This window comes from Trichomycterus rosablanca, chromosome 5 (genome assembly GCF_030014385.1).
Source record: "Trichomycterus rosablanca isolate fTriRos1 chromosome 5, fTriRos1.hap1, whole genome shotgun sequence".
In the NCBI taxonomy this organism is placed as follows: domain Eukaryota; kingdom Metazoa; phylum Chordata; class Actinopteri; order Siluriformes; family Trichomycteridae; genus Trichomycterus; species Trichomycterus rosablanca.
In genome coordinates, this window is record NC_085992.1 from 2,670,981 (window position 1) to 2,688,967 (window position 17,987).

The window sequence follows — 17,987 nt, forward strand, 5'->3', positions numbered from 1 at the left end:
TGGTCCTGTGGGGGTCCTGACCACTGATGAACAGGGTGAAAGAAGGCTAAAAGTATGCAGAGAAACAGATGGACTACAGTCAGTACTTGTAGAACTACAAAGTGCTTCTATATGGTAAGTGGAGCTAATAAAATGGACAGTGAGTGTAGAAACAAGGAGGTGGTTTTAATGTTATGGCTGATCAGCGTATACCACCAAGCCAAAAATAATTTGGTGGTAATGCTGTGCATTATGGGTAATATAATAACATCTGCCAAATCAAGTCTCCTCTTTTAGTACAACAGGATTGTGAAGGACGAGACTCTCACACCAGTGCAACAGAAACAACTCTACACTATGTTCTTCACACACACACACACACACACACACACACACACACACACACACACACACACACACACATACTGGTAATGAGGTGTCTGGGCTTTACCACTGCAATCCCAAATAACCCAAACCTCCAGGTTTTAAAGAAACCATGGTGCTACATAAATGTTTAAACATACAGGCTGGAGAATCAGTCACCGTCAGTCTGTAGAAAACTCTTTCTGCAATAATTTATATCAATAGCACAAGAATAATAAACTACAGCAACTACAACTTCAGTGCTTTAAAAGCTCGGCCAAATGACTCAACCTGAACTTTGGGAGCACTTTAAGTTAAATCAAGCACATTCTCTCAATATAACTCAAAAATAATTGAGTTTGCTAGGTTTAGTCATATCCTTTTCTCCATATATGAGAGATAGATAGACAAAAAGGAGCCCGTGGTTCAAAACTGACCCCTGAAGTGCCAACCTCACTGACGTACTGATGCTTTTAAAAATCTCTTCATTCATTTACATATTTATACATGTGCACATTCGTTTATTTCTCTATCTATCTATCTGTCTGTCTGTCTGTCTGTCTATCTATCTATCTATCTATCTATATCTGTCTATCTATCATCTATCTATCTATCTATCTATCTATCTATCTATCTATCTATCATCTATCTATCTATCTATCTATATCTGTCTATCTGTCTATCTATATCTGTCTATCTATCATCTATCTATCTATCTATCTATCTATATCTGTCTATCTGTCTATCTATATCTGTCTATCTATCATCTATCTATCTATCTATCTATCTATCTATCTATCATCTATCTATCTATCTATCTATCTATCTATCTATATCTGTCTAACTGTCTATCTATATCTGTCTATCTATCATCTATCTATCTATCTATCTATCTATATCTGTCTATCTGTCTATCTATCTGTCTATCTATCATCTATCTATCTATCTATCTATCTATCTATCTATCTATCTATCTATCTATCTATCTATCTATATCTGTCTATCTGTCTATCTATCTATCTATCTATCTATCTATCTATATCTGTCTATCTGTCTATCTATATCTATCTATCTATCTATCTATCTATCTATATCTGTCTATCTGTCTATCTATATCTATCTATCTATCTATCTATCTATCTATCTATCTATCTATCTATCTATCTATATCTGTCTATCTGTCTATCTATATCTATCTATCTATCTATATCTGTCTATCTATCTGTCTATCTATATCTATCTATCTATCTATCTATCTATCTATCTATCTATCTATCTATATCTGTCTATCTGTCTATCTATATCTATCTATCTATCTATCTATCTATCTATATCTGTCTATCTGTCTATCTATATCTATCTATCTATCTATCTATCTATCTATCTATCTATCTATATCTGTCTATCTGTCTATCTATATCTATCTATCTATCTATCTATCTATCTATCTATATCTGTCTATCTGTCTATCTATATCTATCTATCTATCTATCTATTTCTGTCTATCTATATCTATCTATCTATCTATCTATCTATCTATCTATCTATATCTGTCTATCTGTCTATCTATATCTATCTATCTATCTATCTATCTATCTATCTATCTATCTATATCTGTCTATATCTGTCTATCTATATCTATCTATCTATCTATCTATCTATCTATCTATCTATATCTGTCTATCTGTCTATCTATATCTATCTATCTATCTATCTATTTCTGTCTATCTATATCTATCTATCTATCTATCTATCTATCTATCTATCTATCTATATCTGTCTATATCTGTCTATCTGTCTATCTATCTATCTATCTATCTATCTATATCTGTCTATCTGTCTATCTATCTATCTATCTATCTATCTATCTATCTATCTATCTATCTATATCTGTCTATCTGTCTATCTGTCTATCTATCTATCTATCTATCTATCTATCTATCTATCTATCTATCTATCTATATCTGTCTATCTGTCTATCTGTCTATCTATATCTATCTATCTATCTATCTATCTATCTATCTATCTATCTATCTATCTATCTATCTATCTATATCTGTCTATCTATCATCTATCTATCTATCTATCTATCTATCTATCTATCTATCTGTCTATCTATCTATCTATCTATCTATCTATCTATCTATCTATATCCGTCTATCTATCATCTATCTATCTATCTATCTATCTATCTATCTATCTATCTATCTATCTATATCTGTCTATCTGTCCGTCCGTCCGTCTATCTATCTGTATCTCTGTATCCATCCATCCATCCATCCATCTATCCATCCATCCATCCATCCATCCGTCTATCTGTCCGTCCGTCCGTCCGTCTATCTATCTATCTCTCTGTATCTATCCATCCATCCATCCATCCATCTAGCTAGCTATCTATCTATCCATCTGTCAATCTGTCTATCCATCCATCCATCCATCTATTCATCCATCCATCCATCTATCTATCCATCCATCCATCTATCCATCCATCTATCTAAAATGTACACATTTTTATTAGAATTCTTTTATTTATTGCTTTTAAGTCTTAACATCAAACCAACTCTTATTAACGCGACTAAATAAAGAAACAACCTGCAAATACATGCAGTAAATGCATGTTAATACAGACGCCTCACACATATCTCAGAACTGGCCGAGGTCGTTTATTGTTGTAACGGTAAGTGGGCTAGACTGACAGGAGGGGCGCACACACACGCAGAGATGTATAAACTGATATATTTAATAACAATAAAGACAAAAGATCACACAAACAAAACCAACAAATACTTGACCTAAGCTAAGCTAAATGCTAAATATACAAACACGAACCTAAACCCTAAGCTAAACAAGAACTAGACAGGACTAAAGGCAAACAGGACTTAAATGACTAACAGGGCGAACAAACAGGCTAAACAGACAGGCTAAACGAAGATTAAACAGGCTACTAGAACATGAACTAACTAGACAGGAACATAGAACAAAACCAAAACAGAATGAACAGACCGGATGGGACGGAGCAGAGCAGGTAGGAATCTGAATCAAGAGCTAAAACCAAACAGGAACCAGAACAAACAGAGTTACCACAGAATAGTCTCCAACCAGCCTTTCCCTGATCCTCTCCTAAATACAGGCAGCCGGGGCTAATTAGCCCCAGCTAACCAATCAGGAGAGGGAGGCTGGCTGGAGACTGGGGAGAGAAGGGCGTGGCACACTAGAGCACAGGGAGGCTTAAAGCGTGACAGTAGCCCCCTCCCAAAGGCACGCCTCCTGGAGTGCCCCAAAAAAAAATCCCAAAACAAGGAGGTCCCGGGCCCTGAGGGGCAAATTCAAAGTCATTAAGAATGTCCTCAGGCAGGCGTGATAAAAATGGTGGGACGCAGGCTGCCAACAGAAATCCAGATGTGCCGTCGGGGGGCGTCACCGAGAATTCAGAAGCGCCATCGGGGGGCGCTGACGAGAAATCAGGAGCACCATCTAGGGGTGTCGACGAGAGTTCAGGAGCGCCGTCTGGGGGCGCTGACGAGGAGTCAGGAGCACCATCTAGGGGTGTCGACGAGAGTTCAGAAGCGCCGTCTGGGGGCGCTGACGAGGAGTCAGGAGCACCATCTAGGGGTGTCGACGAGAGTTCAGAAGCGCCGTTGGGGGGCGCTGACGAGGAGCCCGGAGCGCCGTCGAGCATCCTCTCATAAACAGAAATACCATCGGAGAACGCCATCTCCGGAACAGAAGTGCCTTCGGAGGACGCCATCTCAGGAACTGAAACGCCATCGGAGGGCGTCCTCTCAGGAACAGAAACGCCTTCGGAGGGCGTCATCACAGGAACAGAAACGCCTTCGGAGGGCGTCATCACAGGAACAGAAACGCCATCGGAGTACGCCATCTCAGGAACAGAAACGCCATCGGAGGGCGTCATCTCAGGAACTGAAGCGCCATCGGAGTACGCCATCTCAGGAACAGAAACGCCATCAGGGGGCACCAACTCGGGAACAGGAGCGTCGCCGAGGGATGCCAATTCGGGAACAGAAATCAACTGCGGTGAGCCTGGCGAAGAGGCTTCGGGAGTCAGCTGCGGTGAGCCTGGCGAAGAGGCTTCGGGAGTCAGCTGCGGTGAGCCTGGCGAAGAGGCTTCGGGAGTCAGCTGCGGTGAGCCTGGCGAAGAGGCTTCGGGAGTCAGCTGCGGTGAGCCTGGCGAAGAGGCTTCGGGAGTCAGCTGCGGTGAGCCTGGCGAAGAGGCTTCGGCAGTCAGCTGCGGTGAGCCTGGCGAAGAGGCTTCGAGAGTCAGCTGCGGTGAGCCTGGCGAAGAGGCTTCGGGAGTCAGCTGCGGTGAGCCTGGCGAAGAGGCTTCGGGAGTCAGCTGCGGTGAGCCTGGCGAAGAGGCTTCGGGAGTCAGCTGCGGTGAGCCTGGCGAAGAGGCTTCGGGAGTCAGCTGCGTGGACCCTTGAGAAGAGGCGTCCGGAGTCAGCTGCGTGGACCCTTGAGAAGAGGCGTCCGGAGTCAGCTGCGTGGACCCTTGAGAAGAGGCGTCCGGAGTCAGCTGCGTGGACCCTTGAGAAGAGGCGTCCGGAGTCAGCTGCGTGGACCCTTGAGAAGAGGCGTCCGGAGTCAGCTGCGTGGACCCTTGAGAAGAGGCGTCCGGAGTCAGCTGCGTGGACCCTTGAGAAGAAGCGTCCGGAGTCAGCTGCGTGGACCCTTGAGAAGAGGCGTCCGAAGTCAGCTGCGTGGACCCTTGAGAAGAGGCGTCCGGAGTCAGCTGCGTGGACCCTTGAGAAGAGGCGTCCGGAGTCAGCTGCGTGGACCCTTGAGAAGAGGCGTCCGGAGTCAGCTGCAAAAACACTGGAGAAACGTCATTAATCAGCTGCACAAATCCTTGAGAATCTCCTTGATTCAGCTGCGAGGACCCTGGAGAGGCGTCCGAAGTCAGCTGCGAAAACACTGGAGAAACGTCATTCAGCTGCGAGGACCCTGGAGAGGCGTCCGAAGTCACTTGGGAAAACACTGGAGCAACGTCATTCAGCTGCGTGGACCCTGGAGAGGCGTCCGAAATCAGCTGCTTGGACCCTGGAGAGGCGTCAAAAGTCAGCTGCGAAAATACTGGAGAAACGTCATACAGCTGCGAGGACCCTGGAGAGGCGTCCGAAGTCAGCTGCGAAAATCCTTGAGAAACTCCTTGATACAGCTGTGAGAACCCCGGAGAGGCGTCCGAAGTCACTAGCGAAAACACTGGAGAAACGTCATTCAGCTGCGAGGACCCTGGAGAGGCGTCCAAAGTCAGCTGCGAAAACACTAGAGAGGCGTCCAAAATCAGCTGCTTGGACCCTGGATATGCGTCAAAAGTCAGCTGTTTGGACCCTGGAGAAACTGGACTCAGCTGCGAAAACACTGGAGCCGGTGAACACACAGAAGGACCCCCGGAGCCCTTGGGGTCGTAACAGGAAACAGGACCTAAATAATTTTGGCTGGCTCCTAACGTGGACTTGGGACGGTCACGAGCATAGATAGCGGGCACTGGCACCCGGACCACATCAGCAGTGGGCACTGGGGAAAATCCAACATCCCCAGTGGAAACCTCATGGAGCCGAAGTCCGGAAAAACATGGACAAAAAACATCTCGCTGTGTCCTCTTAGGGAGATTATTCTGTAACGGATTGTGGGCTAGACGGACAGGAGGGGCGCACACACACGCAGAGATGTATAAACTGATATATTTAATAACAATAAAGACAAAAGATCACACAAACAAAACCAACAAATACTTGACCTAAGCTAAGCTAAATGCTAAATATACAAACACGAACCTAAACCCTAAGCTAAACAAGAACTAGACAGGACTAAAGGCAAACAGGACTTAAATGACTAACAGGGCGAACAAACAGGCTAAACAGACAGGCTAAACGAAGATTAAACAGGCTACTAGAACATGAACTAACTAGACAGGAACATAGAACAAAACCAAAACAGAATGAACAGACCGGATGGGACGGAGCAGAGCAGGTAGGAATCTGAATCAAGAGCTAAAACCAAACAGGAACCAGAACAAACAGAGTTACCACAGAATAGTCTCCAACCAGCCTTTCCCTGATCCTCTCCTAAATACAGGCAGCCGGGGCTAATTAGCCCCAGCTAACCAATCAGGAGAGGGAGGCTGGCTGGAGACTGGGGAGAGAAGGGCGTGGCACACTAGAGCACAGGGAGGCTTAAAGCGTGACAATTGTAGACATGTACTGTCATCGCTGTCAGCAAACACAGTAACAACAATTAAAAGAAACAGATGAGCATTAATCCTCTTTCAAGAACGTCAGGTCTTTGTTCTGTCTGACATTTTATTTCCCTTTATCAGACTGTCACTACGCCTCTTAAGTCTAGCCATCACAGCCAGAGCCAGGGGTCATTCAATTACAGCCTTGTATAGTCTGGTTTAATTATCGCCACGTTCTCATTAAAATGCAAATGCACATTATTATTAATAAATGATTTGAGAGCATTAATAAGAGCAAATGACAAAATAATAATTAAGTCTACAATAACACATAACCCCAGAATAAAAAAAAAGTGTAGTGATTAGCGCCATTCCCCAAACCCTCTAAAATGAAAGCTTTATTTAGCGGGGTAAATACTATAAAGCAGCCGCAATGGGCCGCATTACTGTACAAAAGCCACTCAGCAGGCTGCACAATTATATTAGTGCTGCATTATTAAATAGAAATAATAGACTTTACCTGAAGCATGGTGGTGGGGCCCACAGGCCGCAAGCATTTACCCCCCATCCCCCACACAAGCACACACATACACACACACTATTACACTATCATATATTATTTACATCACTGACTGTGTGGTAGTTAATACCTCACACTACAATAATCTTTGCCTTTTATATCATTTTCTCAGATTACTTACTTACGTTGGGTAAATAGGCAACTTTGGGCCGTTCAATATTTACAATTTAACATTCTGTAGTGGAGGGAAATACATTCAGCAGTGTAGGTAAAGTAGAAATAAGTCATCAGTGAGAGCTGAGCTTAATCAATATTTAGAATAGGAGTCAAATTTGTATTAGTGCTAACAACAAGGGTTCCATACGAGACTGGCAAAACCTTAAACAAGCAGTTATTGCTGATTACACCTTAATACATTATTTACTTTCCATAAATCCATTTATTGAAGTATTTTGAATCGATTCTACTTATTAATTTATTCCTGTTGTTCACTTCAGAAAGTGCAAATCACTGCACAGGTAGTGTCTGACTGACGGCCACTATGTTTGTTTATATCTAAAGAAATATTCCACACAGTCAGTCAGAGCTCTGAATTCTTATGGAACGATTAAAGACTCAAGGACGAAAATCAGTAAACTATTTCAGATTTGATTAGAAGAAAATTTGAAAAAGAAATCTTGCAGTGTGCACCGGGCATAAGAGAAATGGTGCATCGATGACCTTGTCACCATCAAGTCGCTCCTTGCAGACGGTCGATTGAAAAATCAGAAATGAAAGTGCTGTGCGGTAAAATACAAATGACGGCTATCTTACCTCTGATAGCTCATGAAGTGGCGGTGATGTGCTCCGAGCTGAGTGGTCTGATCTGCAGAGAAAAGCAAACGTACTAAGTAATGTACAACGATCAGGTATAACATTATGACCACCTTCCTAATATTGTGTTGGTCCCCCTTTTGCTGCCCTATACGCGACAACCTTTCTATCAGAACCAGCATGAACTTCTTCAGCAGTTTGAGCTTCACAGACCACGGACCACACAGGCCAGCCTTCACTTCCCACGTACATCAATGAGCCTTTTACCACCGGTTTAACACTGTTCCTTCCTTGGACCCCTTTTGATAGATACTGACCACAAGTGCAGTTTTGAAGATGCTCTGACCCAGTCGTCTAGCCATCACAATTTGGTCCTTGTCAAACTCGCTCAGATCTTCACACTCGTCCATTTTTCCTGCTTCTAACATCAACTCTGAGGATAAAATGTTCACTCGGTGCCTAATATATCCCACCTACTAACAGGTGCCGTGATGAAGAGATAATCAGTGTTATTCACTTCACCTGTCAGTGGCCATAATGTTGTGCCTAGTTGGTGTATGTAGATAATGTATTACTCATGACTTTAAGTCACTTAGGCCAGTTGTAGCCTAGTGGTTATCAAAAGGTCACTGTAATGTTTTCACTTCTATAGTAACTAGAACAGGAAGTTTGTCCTGAATACACACTCAGCACCTTGGACAGCTACACTCCAGTCAGCTAAGAAAGGAAGGAAGCTGAGGAAGGTGAAGCGAAGCGGGCAACAAGTACACATGGCTGATGAGTGATAAGAGCTGGGGGCTCATCCGCAGAGAAATCACCCGAGCTGCTAGCTAACAGAAAGTGTGGACATGATGAATGAGGAGAAAGGCAGTTGTTTCATACACTACTGACTCTTATCTTTCTCACAGACACCCAGAGGAAGCTTCTTCTCCAGTGCATCACTAAACCTTTGACCGTCACGTCAGAGAGCAGTCGAACATGAGCACCCTGAGAGCAGCATGAACGTGATTCTCTAATCCAGCGCCCATATGGAAGCACAGACCTGCCTGAGCTCCGTGTTGTGTAACCCTGACACGCTGCACAGATCACTGATCAGCTATCAAGGGCTTGTACTGTAATATAGATTCAAAATGGTTTTATCTTACATTATTAATGCTACACTATTCATCGTATTAATTGTAGGCTACAGGATTTTTGTAGTCTGCACACAGCAGAGAAGGGCTTTTTGAGTAAGTGTTTGACTTGACTGTGTGTGTGTGTGTGTGTGTGTGTGTGTGTGTGTGTGTTTGGGGGTAATGTAAAAAGTGATCCTACAATTTACTGATTATAGAAATTTTGAGTGCAGCTGCAGCCTAGTGGTTAAGGTACTGGACTAGTAATCAGAAGGTTGCTGGTTCAAGTCACACCACTGCCAGGTTGCCACTGTTGGGCCCTTGAGCAAGGCCCTTAACCCTCAATTGCTTAGATTGTATACTGTCACAGTACTGTAAGTCTTTTTGGATAAAAGCGTCTGCTACATGCTGTAAATGTAAATGAGTGATTCTGATAATGGTTTCCTATTTTAACAGTCTGTTTGTTAGCCTAATTATTTACTTAGATTCTTAAACTAAATAAATATGCGGCTAAACATTGTTGGACACCCCCCACCCCCTTTACCACCTTTGTAGTTATTACTTCCTTCGCTAGCAGGTGTGAAAATAATCAACTATATAAATTGATTCTGTGTCCAGCGAAGCAAAATCCATCAACAACCTGTTTGATGAGTTTGGTGGGATGACCTGTACAGGTACCTGACCTTTAACCACTAAGCACATTGGAAATAAACTGTACCCAAAACTGTGTTCCAGATCTTCTCATTCCACACAAGTGACAGACCCCACAAATGCTGTTTCGACTAAATGGACACAAATTCCCAAAGACACACTACAAAATCTTGTGAAAAGTCTTTTTACCAGACCAGAACAACCAGACCACAAAGAAGCTTTTTTTCCACACTCCGTTTTGCTCATGAACAATTGAACACTACAGAACTGTTAATCTTTGGGACACTTGTACATCTACAATTACCTATTAAACTTATATAATGACTTCACTGCATACACTGGTCTTTCACATTCATTTTTCATTTCTTATTTATATCTTTTTTCTATAGTTTTTATACTGCACAGAACTCTGCAGCTTTAACCCATAATGTGAATTGCACATGCTAATTGTTTACAGGTATGAATGTGTGAATGTGTGTTAGAGAGAGAGTATATGTGTGCGTGTGTGTGTGTGTGTGTGTATAAGACTGTCCTTTTTGTATTTATCGTGCACTACTAGCATCTGTATAACCAAAGTCAAATTCCTTGTATGTGTGAGCATACTTGGCCAAAAGAGTCTGATTCTGATTCTGATTTAAGTGAAGTGGATGTGTTACAGCCTCAAGGTACGTGTGTGTGTGTGTGTGTGTGTGTGTGTGTGTGTGTGTGTGTGTGTGTGTGTGAGAGAGGAAAAGTGGCTTAAATTGCCTCTTTCAATAGTAAAAGTAGTGCTAATTCAAAAATATAAGAACCTCATAGAGTCATGCTGGAGCAGGAACTGAATAATTGGATGGGGTGTTGACATCCTTTGTTGACACATAGTGTACTTTAAAAAATGCTAACCGATGACACTTCAGAGTGCTTGGGTACTCAAGACCTCATGCTTCTGGAAACATCTAACATCTCCAGCTCCGTGAACAATTCCATTCCTTTGTCACATAATCCTTTTAAAAACTTTGTTTTTTTCTTTTTTTTAAATGGACAGCCCACAATTAGTTTCTCCTCTAACTGTGTATCATTAAAAAGAGACATTACCATTTCACCATTGTCAAACCACTATTTATTTTTTAGAAGGCACAAACCCAGTCTGACGTGAATAGGAAAGATTTTAAACAGTGTTAACAATAGAGAAAGCATTACTATGAGGACGACTTTCTATCTTGCTCCAGCTGTGGGAGGCTGTTTTGTCCTCTGCTCAATAATTTTCTTTAATGAATCCAAGGCGACGTGTAAAAGTTGTCGGGAAAAAAAGCCAACATCGTAGTAACGTAAGAACCACTTGATGCGGAGAGACACAATGTGCAATCACTGGCAATTCAGGAATGATTTAGTACACACTTCCTCTAGAGCCTCTCTAGTGAAACAGCATTTGGCAAGCTCACAGCGAGCAGGAATTATTGCTGCTAAATACCCATGCTTTGGTTTGTTTACAAAATCCCAAAAGCAGCTGTTACCTTACAGTATGAGCAAAGCTGTCCAGAGACCAAATTTGGGTCCAGCTAATCTTCATGCACTTCCTCTCTACAATCTTCTTAAAGTAATCAACAGCCAAAAACGAAACATTTCCCTGTAGCCCAAATGCATGCACTTAGCCAAATCATGTTTGGTGTATTCTTGTGGTTTTCAGCTTTTCTGGCCGGCGTGTTAACAGGTTTAAAAACCACAAGTTCAGGTAAAAAAGCCAAATTCAGTCCTGTGCAAAATTATAACATGCCCGCTCTAAACCAGCTGCTGGGTGATTTTAATTCAGACTGCATTTTTCTGGCACTGCATGGCACACTTACAGATAAACAAAGGCACTCAGAGTCATTAATGAAAAACACTGGTGTGCCCAGAGCTTTTAAATCTCAAAAAACCTAAGTGATTAAGAGTGAGTGAGTGAGAGTGTGAGTGAGTGTTAACAGTTGTGTGTCTGAGTGAGTGTGAGTGAGTGAGTGAGAGAGTAAGTGAGAGAGAGTAAGTGAGAGAGAGAGTGTGAGTGAGTGAGTGAGAGTGAGTGAATGTAAGTGAGTAAATGAGTGAGTGAGAGAGTGAGTGTGAGTGAGTATGTGTGAGTGAGTGAGTGTGAGTGAGTGAGTAGGTAAGTGAGTGAATAAATGAATGAGTGAGTGAGTGTGAGTGAGTAGGTAGGTGAGTGAGTAAGTGAGTGAGTAGGTAAGTGAATGAGTGAGTGAGTAGGTAAGTGAGTGAATAAATGAGTGAGTGAGTGAGTGAGTAGGTGAGTGAATGAGTGAGTGAGTAGGTAAGTGAGTGAATGAGTGAGTGAGTAGGTAAATGAGTGAGTGAGTATGTGTGAGTGAGTAGGTAGGTGAGTAAGTGAGTAGGTAAGTGAGTGAATAAATGAATGAGTGAGTGAGTATGTGTGAGTGAGTAGGTAGGTGAGTGAGTGAGTAGGTAAGTGAGTGAATAAATGAATGAGTGAGTGAGTATGTGAGTGAATGAGTGAGTGAGTAGGTAAATGAGTGAGTATGTGAGTGAATGAGTGAGTAGGTAAATGAGTGAGTATGTGTGAGTGAGTGAGTAGGTAGGTGAGTAAGTGAGTGAGTAGGTAAGTGAGTGAATGAGTGAGTGAGTAGGTAAATGAGTGAGTAAGTATGTGTGAGTGAGTGAGTAGGTAGGTGAGTGAGTGAGTAGGTAAGTGAGTGAATAAATGAATGAGTGAGTGAGTAGGTAAGTGAGTGAATGAGTGAGTGAGTAGGTAAATGAATGAGTGAGTGAGTGTGAGTGAGTGAGTGAGTAGGTAAGTGAGTGAATGAGTGAGTGAGTAGGTAAATGAGTGAGTGAGTATGTAGGTGAGTGAGTAAGTGAGTGAGTGAGTAGGTAAGTAAGTGAATAAATGAGTGAGTGAGTGAGTGAGTAGGTAAGTGAGTGAATGAGTGAGTGAGTAGGTAAATGAGTGAATAAATGAGTGAGTGAGTGAGTAGGTGAGTGAATGAGTGAGTGAGTAGGTAAATGAATGAGTGAGTGTGAGTGAGTGAGTAGGTAAATGAATGAGTGAGTGAGTGTGAGTGAGTGAGTAGGTAGGTGAGTGAGTAGGTAAGTGAGTGAATAAATGAGTGAGTTAGTGAGTAGGTAAGTGAGTGAATGAGTGAGTGAGTAGGTACATGAGTGAATAAATGAGTGAGTGAGTGAGTGAGTGAGTAGGTGAGTGAATGAGTGAGTGAGTAGGTAAGTGAGTGAATGAGTGAGTAGGTAAATGAATGAGTGAGTGTGAGTGAGTGAGTAGGTAAATGAGTAAGTGAGTATGTGTGAGTGAGTGAGTAGGTAAGTGAGTGAATAAATGAGTGAGTGAGTGAGTGAGTAGGTGAGTGAATGAGTGAGTGAGTAGGTAAGTGAGTGAATAAATGAGTGAGTGAGTGAGTAGGTGAGTGAATGAGTGAGTGAGTAGGTAAGTGAGTGAATGAGTGAGTGAGTAGGTAAGTGAGTGAATGAGTGAGTGAGTAGGTAAATGAGTAAGTGAGTATGTGTGAGTGAGTGAGTAGGTGAGTGAATGAGTGAGTGAGTAGGTGAGTGAATGAGTGAGTGAGTAGGTAAGTGAGTGAATGAGTAAGTGAGTAGGTAAATGAGTAAGTGAGTATGTGTGAGTGAGTGAGTAGGTGAGTGAATGAGTGAGTGAGTAGGTGAGTGAATGAGTGAGTGAGTAGGTAAGTGAGTGAATGAGTAAGTGAGTAGGTAAATGAGTAAGTGAGTATGTGTGAGTGAGTGAGTAGGTGAGTGAATGAGTGAGTGAGTAGGTGAGTGAATGAGTGAGTGAGTAGGTAAGTGAGTGAATGAGTAAGTGAGTAGGTAAGTGAGTGAATGAGTAAGTGAGTAGGTAAATGAGTAAGTGAGTATGTGTGAGTGAGTAAGTAAGTTTTATACCATGTCACCATTTCAAATCAGTCAGCAGAGCTACTACAATATGAGTGTGTGTGTGTGTGTGTGTGTGTGTGTGTGTGTGTGTGTGTGTGTGGTGGTGGGGGGGACTCATTTGCGCAAACGAGTCACTTTAATTCATTAACAAACCAACATTATTAGCCAAAACAGCCACTTCAAAAGTTGCATTAAAAGTGCACAAGACTCGAGTGCTGCCACATCCAGAGACTGTCTAATAAAAACAGCCTTTGTTAAAACTCATATCAAAATCACAACATCTCACTAGGGCAGTTGTAGCCTAGAAGGTCGCTGGTGCAAGCCCCACCACTGCCAGGTTGCCACTGTTGGGCCCTTGAGCCAGGCCCTTAATTCTCAGTTGCTTAAACTGTATAATGTAAGTTGCTTTGGATAAAATAGATATATGAGATAGTATTTGTTAATTTCTCAGCAACACAAGTGTACATGGGTCTGACAAGTGGACAGGGTGACTAAATCATTGGTAGTGCATTAATAAAGACTTCACTATTATCCACTGGTAACATTTCCTTCTCACACTTTAGCCAAATTCCCTCAGTGTTTTATATTAATTTATCTGTTTATTTGTTTTGTAAGATAGAAATTTGGCCCTGCTGACCAGCATGAAGCTGTATTAAAGTAGCTGAATCCAGAATGAACTGCAGTTAATTCTCTTCTTTATTAAAGCTCTAACTGTGGTACTGTTTTTATTTCCAGACAAATTACTGAGCCGATAAAATCTCTTAATAGTCAAAATTCTTCGACGTTAAGAAAAACTTAGCAGGCTTTATATCCGTGCTGATGCATTAAACATGAAAGTCCACTATCCCACTATTATTCTTCCCTGCGTCTCCTCCCTGCTGGTCACAGACACCCAGCGAAACAAACAGATGCATATGTTCATCTTAAAACAGACTCGTACTGTAATGAGAAAAGAGGCTTTTATGAAATCTGCCATCCATCACGCGAGCTAAATCTGTCCGATCTGCCCTTGAGTCACCTTGCACACTCGCAGACGAGTGACCAGACTGATTTAGCCATCGATGAGTAAAGGGTGTCTTTAATTCACATAAACACTAGTGCAATTCCGACTGCCTGCTGAGCGCAGATAGTAAAACCGAGTCAGGAAGAGAGGCTAAAACACACAGAGACATTAGTGAGGGTTTATCTATCAGGTTTACAGTGCAGATCTACTGTTTCACCCTTTCATTAAAGAAACCATAATGAGTCCTGAATCCTGACGATGGCTCAGATGTTCAGGAAACCTTCACGCAAAAATTATTACACATTTTAGGGCTGAATAAAATACACTACGATACACAAAGGAAACAACAGAGGAAAACGTGCTGTAATATGTGTTAAACATTAGAGTGGGCATCAGTCCATGGTTACAACAAGTACTTGACTCTAATCAAGTAAACAGAGCTAATACAAGTACCTGATGTTGATCACATTCTAATGGTTTAAACCTATTACCTGGTCACACAGAAAGAATAAATAATTAGAGACGCTACATTAGCAATGAAAACACTGCTTCCATTTCCAACACACGGGTGTTTATCATCTCATATCACCCCTAGGTGGAGGCAGCATCTCGTTGCAGCAAAAAAAAAGCTCATTTGTGAGCAGTATAGTTATTCTATTTTGAATCCTTCCGCCCCTAAGCCCCCTGGTCCGTAACATTTTATTTTATATGAAACCGGTCTGTGGTGCAAAAAAAGTTGGGGACTGCTGGTTTAAACGATGATAATTTGCAGGTAGATAGACACAGGCCATGCTATGAATGTCATAATGTAAACCAACATACACATACCACTGCCGTAAAAAGTAAGCACTTTGGGTACATCTAAACCACATTTCCAGAAAAGTTGGAGCATTTAGTGAAATGCAATAAAAGCAGGAATCTGTGATTTCTTAATTCTCCTTTATTTAAGATTCCAATGGTTTCACGGATCAGTTTATTTGAGGTATTTTTTACTTTTGTGGTCAATCAGCTTTCCAGTGAATGAGGGCGGCATGAATGAATGTAACCAAAGTGTGTAAAACATGACGTTAAAATCCTGATAAATAAATCCAATAAATGAAACTTTTTAATGGTTTGAGAACTGAGGACACAAACTGTTACAGTCTGTGGTCGTCATTGTTTGATTCTCCTCTTCATTATGCACCATACATTTATATTAAGAGAATAAAGGCTGTCAGGTCGAGCAAACAAAATCCTTGTCTAAAAAGCAACGCTGTTGTAGCATGTGTAAAATAAGGCCTGGCAATGCTTTGCTAAAATAACTATGAACTTCTTGTGAAAACACGTCATGTATGACTTTCTCTACGTGTAACAGAGTTTCAGGTTGAAATTCTTAAAAAAGCAGAAGATTTTGTTAAAGGACAACAGTTTTCTGAAGTATTTCCGAGCCTGTGTGGCTATATTTATCAAAGTGGCATAAATGCTTCTTACGCAATGCTGTCTAAAGGCTTGAAGGTCACACAAATTTAAAAGTGGTCGTTGGCCTTCCCTTACACTGACTGAGATTTCTCTAATTCTGACTTATTATGTACAAGTGATAGTGAAAGACCTTGATTTTGTTTTGAGTTTACACATAACATGTTCTTGTTTACAATGTATCTTACAAGCTGTCCCATCTTTTAAATAAATTAGGTTTGTAGGGGAAGTACGGCTTATAGTGCAGAAAAGTACAAAAGCATAGCCTCTTCTCTAAATCAGCTCTTTAAATTATTAGTTTCATTCCTACATCTATAAACGTTACATCTATGTTACATCTAAAATCCTAATCCATCGTACCCACATCCCCACTCCCACCCACAATGCTACTGCATTTCCTTCTTGTTAAATAAATCCCACTTCCTTTTAAGCCCACCAAGCAGTGCAGCATCATCTTTCAAAGCCAGCATCATTAAGCGTATAACCTTTGTCTTGTCCACACCACCTGGAGTTCGCTTTCATTCTGAACTACTGACTCGGGCTTTTACAGTAAGCCGGTTTTCCACCACCTCCCCACCACCCTCACCCGCCTTTATTTCTCTCGCTGGCAGTCTAGAAAGGCTTTAATGATGACTTTCAGATGAGCATTGCTTGCTAGATAAGCGCTTCAAGGCCTGAGGAGCTCCATTAAGAAGGCAATGTGAAAAGCGTGGCTGCAGGCTTTGTCCTCGTTTACCTCAGAAACACATTAGACCTGACAGCTCTCACACACTGAACAGAACGAACGCAGAGCTCTGGAGCTTAAACATCCGCTCAATGTGTGCGTTTGATGCCAGAATTCAGTGTGGTTTGCAAACGACTGCTTTTAACTTTCATCAACTTGGCAAAGATGCAGCGTTGTTCTTTAGTGTTTTGGTTAATTTCTTTGGGACAAAGTACATGAGATTTAGAAAAGCATGTCATGAACATGTCATGAGTGGTCCAAACAGCTGGTGTCAGGTCAGAACAATGACATGAATATATCAGAGGGTTTAATTAAAGTATTAAAGTAGATGGTAAATGAAAATCACTTCTCAAGGGTGGCAAACAATCAACAAGTTAATTCTCCAAGGAAAGATGACAGATTTACAAAGGTTGTTAAGGAACACAACACCTTTGTTGCCAGAAAAACTTATTGAGTTTTCCGATCAATTAGCGAAGCACAAGAGAGCATCCGACACATAACGAGAGGTTAGCTTCAAAAAAACAAAAGCCAACTTATTATCAAAAGCTGATAATTGCACGAGAGCTTAAAGTACAAGACAAGCTCCGTGCCCCACTTGGATTTACCCATGAGGCACCACAGCTGGAGCTACAATTAGCATGTCACCACCCGCCGTTTGGCACATGTTAATTCTCTCACTAGCTGCTGTGACACTCAAAGCACTGAGCCATGCTGACTTTTTCTTCACCTTTTATTAGACTTTTGTTTATTCTTTCTTGTAATTAATTAACAGTCTATTTTAAAAGAAGAATAATAAAGTAGCGTTAATCAAGAATAAGTGGTATTTGTCCAGCGTATGATCTTGACCTTGACTGCAGGCCATCAGCACTCGACACAAACTCAGCTTGTTTCTAAAAAGCCTGAGGATATTTGATCTAAAACTAAGCAGTGGGATGAAATTCTGTGTAAGGAAGAAAAACATGATGTGTTTATAAATCATTAACCTTTACAAAAGTGGATTTTTGGTGGATGGCACTCCTGGTATTGTAGATTCCGCACAGCAACGTGGATCCAGAGGACCTGTGTTTAATTCTTATCTAATTTGTGGGGCAGCACGGTGGCTAAGTGGGTAGCACTGTCGGCTCATAGCAAGAAGGTCCTGGGTTCAAACCTAATTTGGCCCAAGGTGTAAGAGAGTGAGGAACTGAATGTGTAAGTGTGTGTGTGTGTGTTGCCCTGCAGTGATTTGGCACCTTATCTGGGTTGTAAGACCTACCAAGACCCTGATAAAGCTGTTACTT

The 17,987-nt window shown here is 41.7% G+C and overlaps 1 protein-coding gene across 11 annotated transcripts in view; it reads right to left on the minus strand.

Annotated features, from left to right (window-relative positions):
• Positions 1-17,987, minus strand: part of tenm3 (teneurin transmembrane protein 3) — an 861,875-nt gene that overhangs the window by 785,595 nt on the left and 58,293 nt on the right. For all 11 annotated transcript variants that reach the window (XM_062995505.1, XM_062995517.1, XM_062995516.1 and 8 more), the window contains exon 2: positions 7,872-7,923. The gene's annotated coding sequence lies outside the window, so the exon portion shown is untranslated. The remainder of the gene's footprint in view (positions 1-7,871; positions 7,924-17,987) is intronic.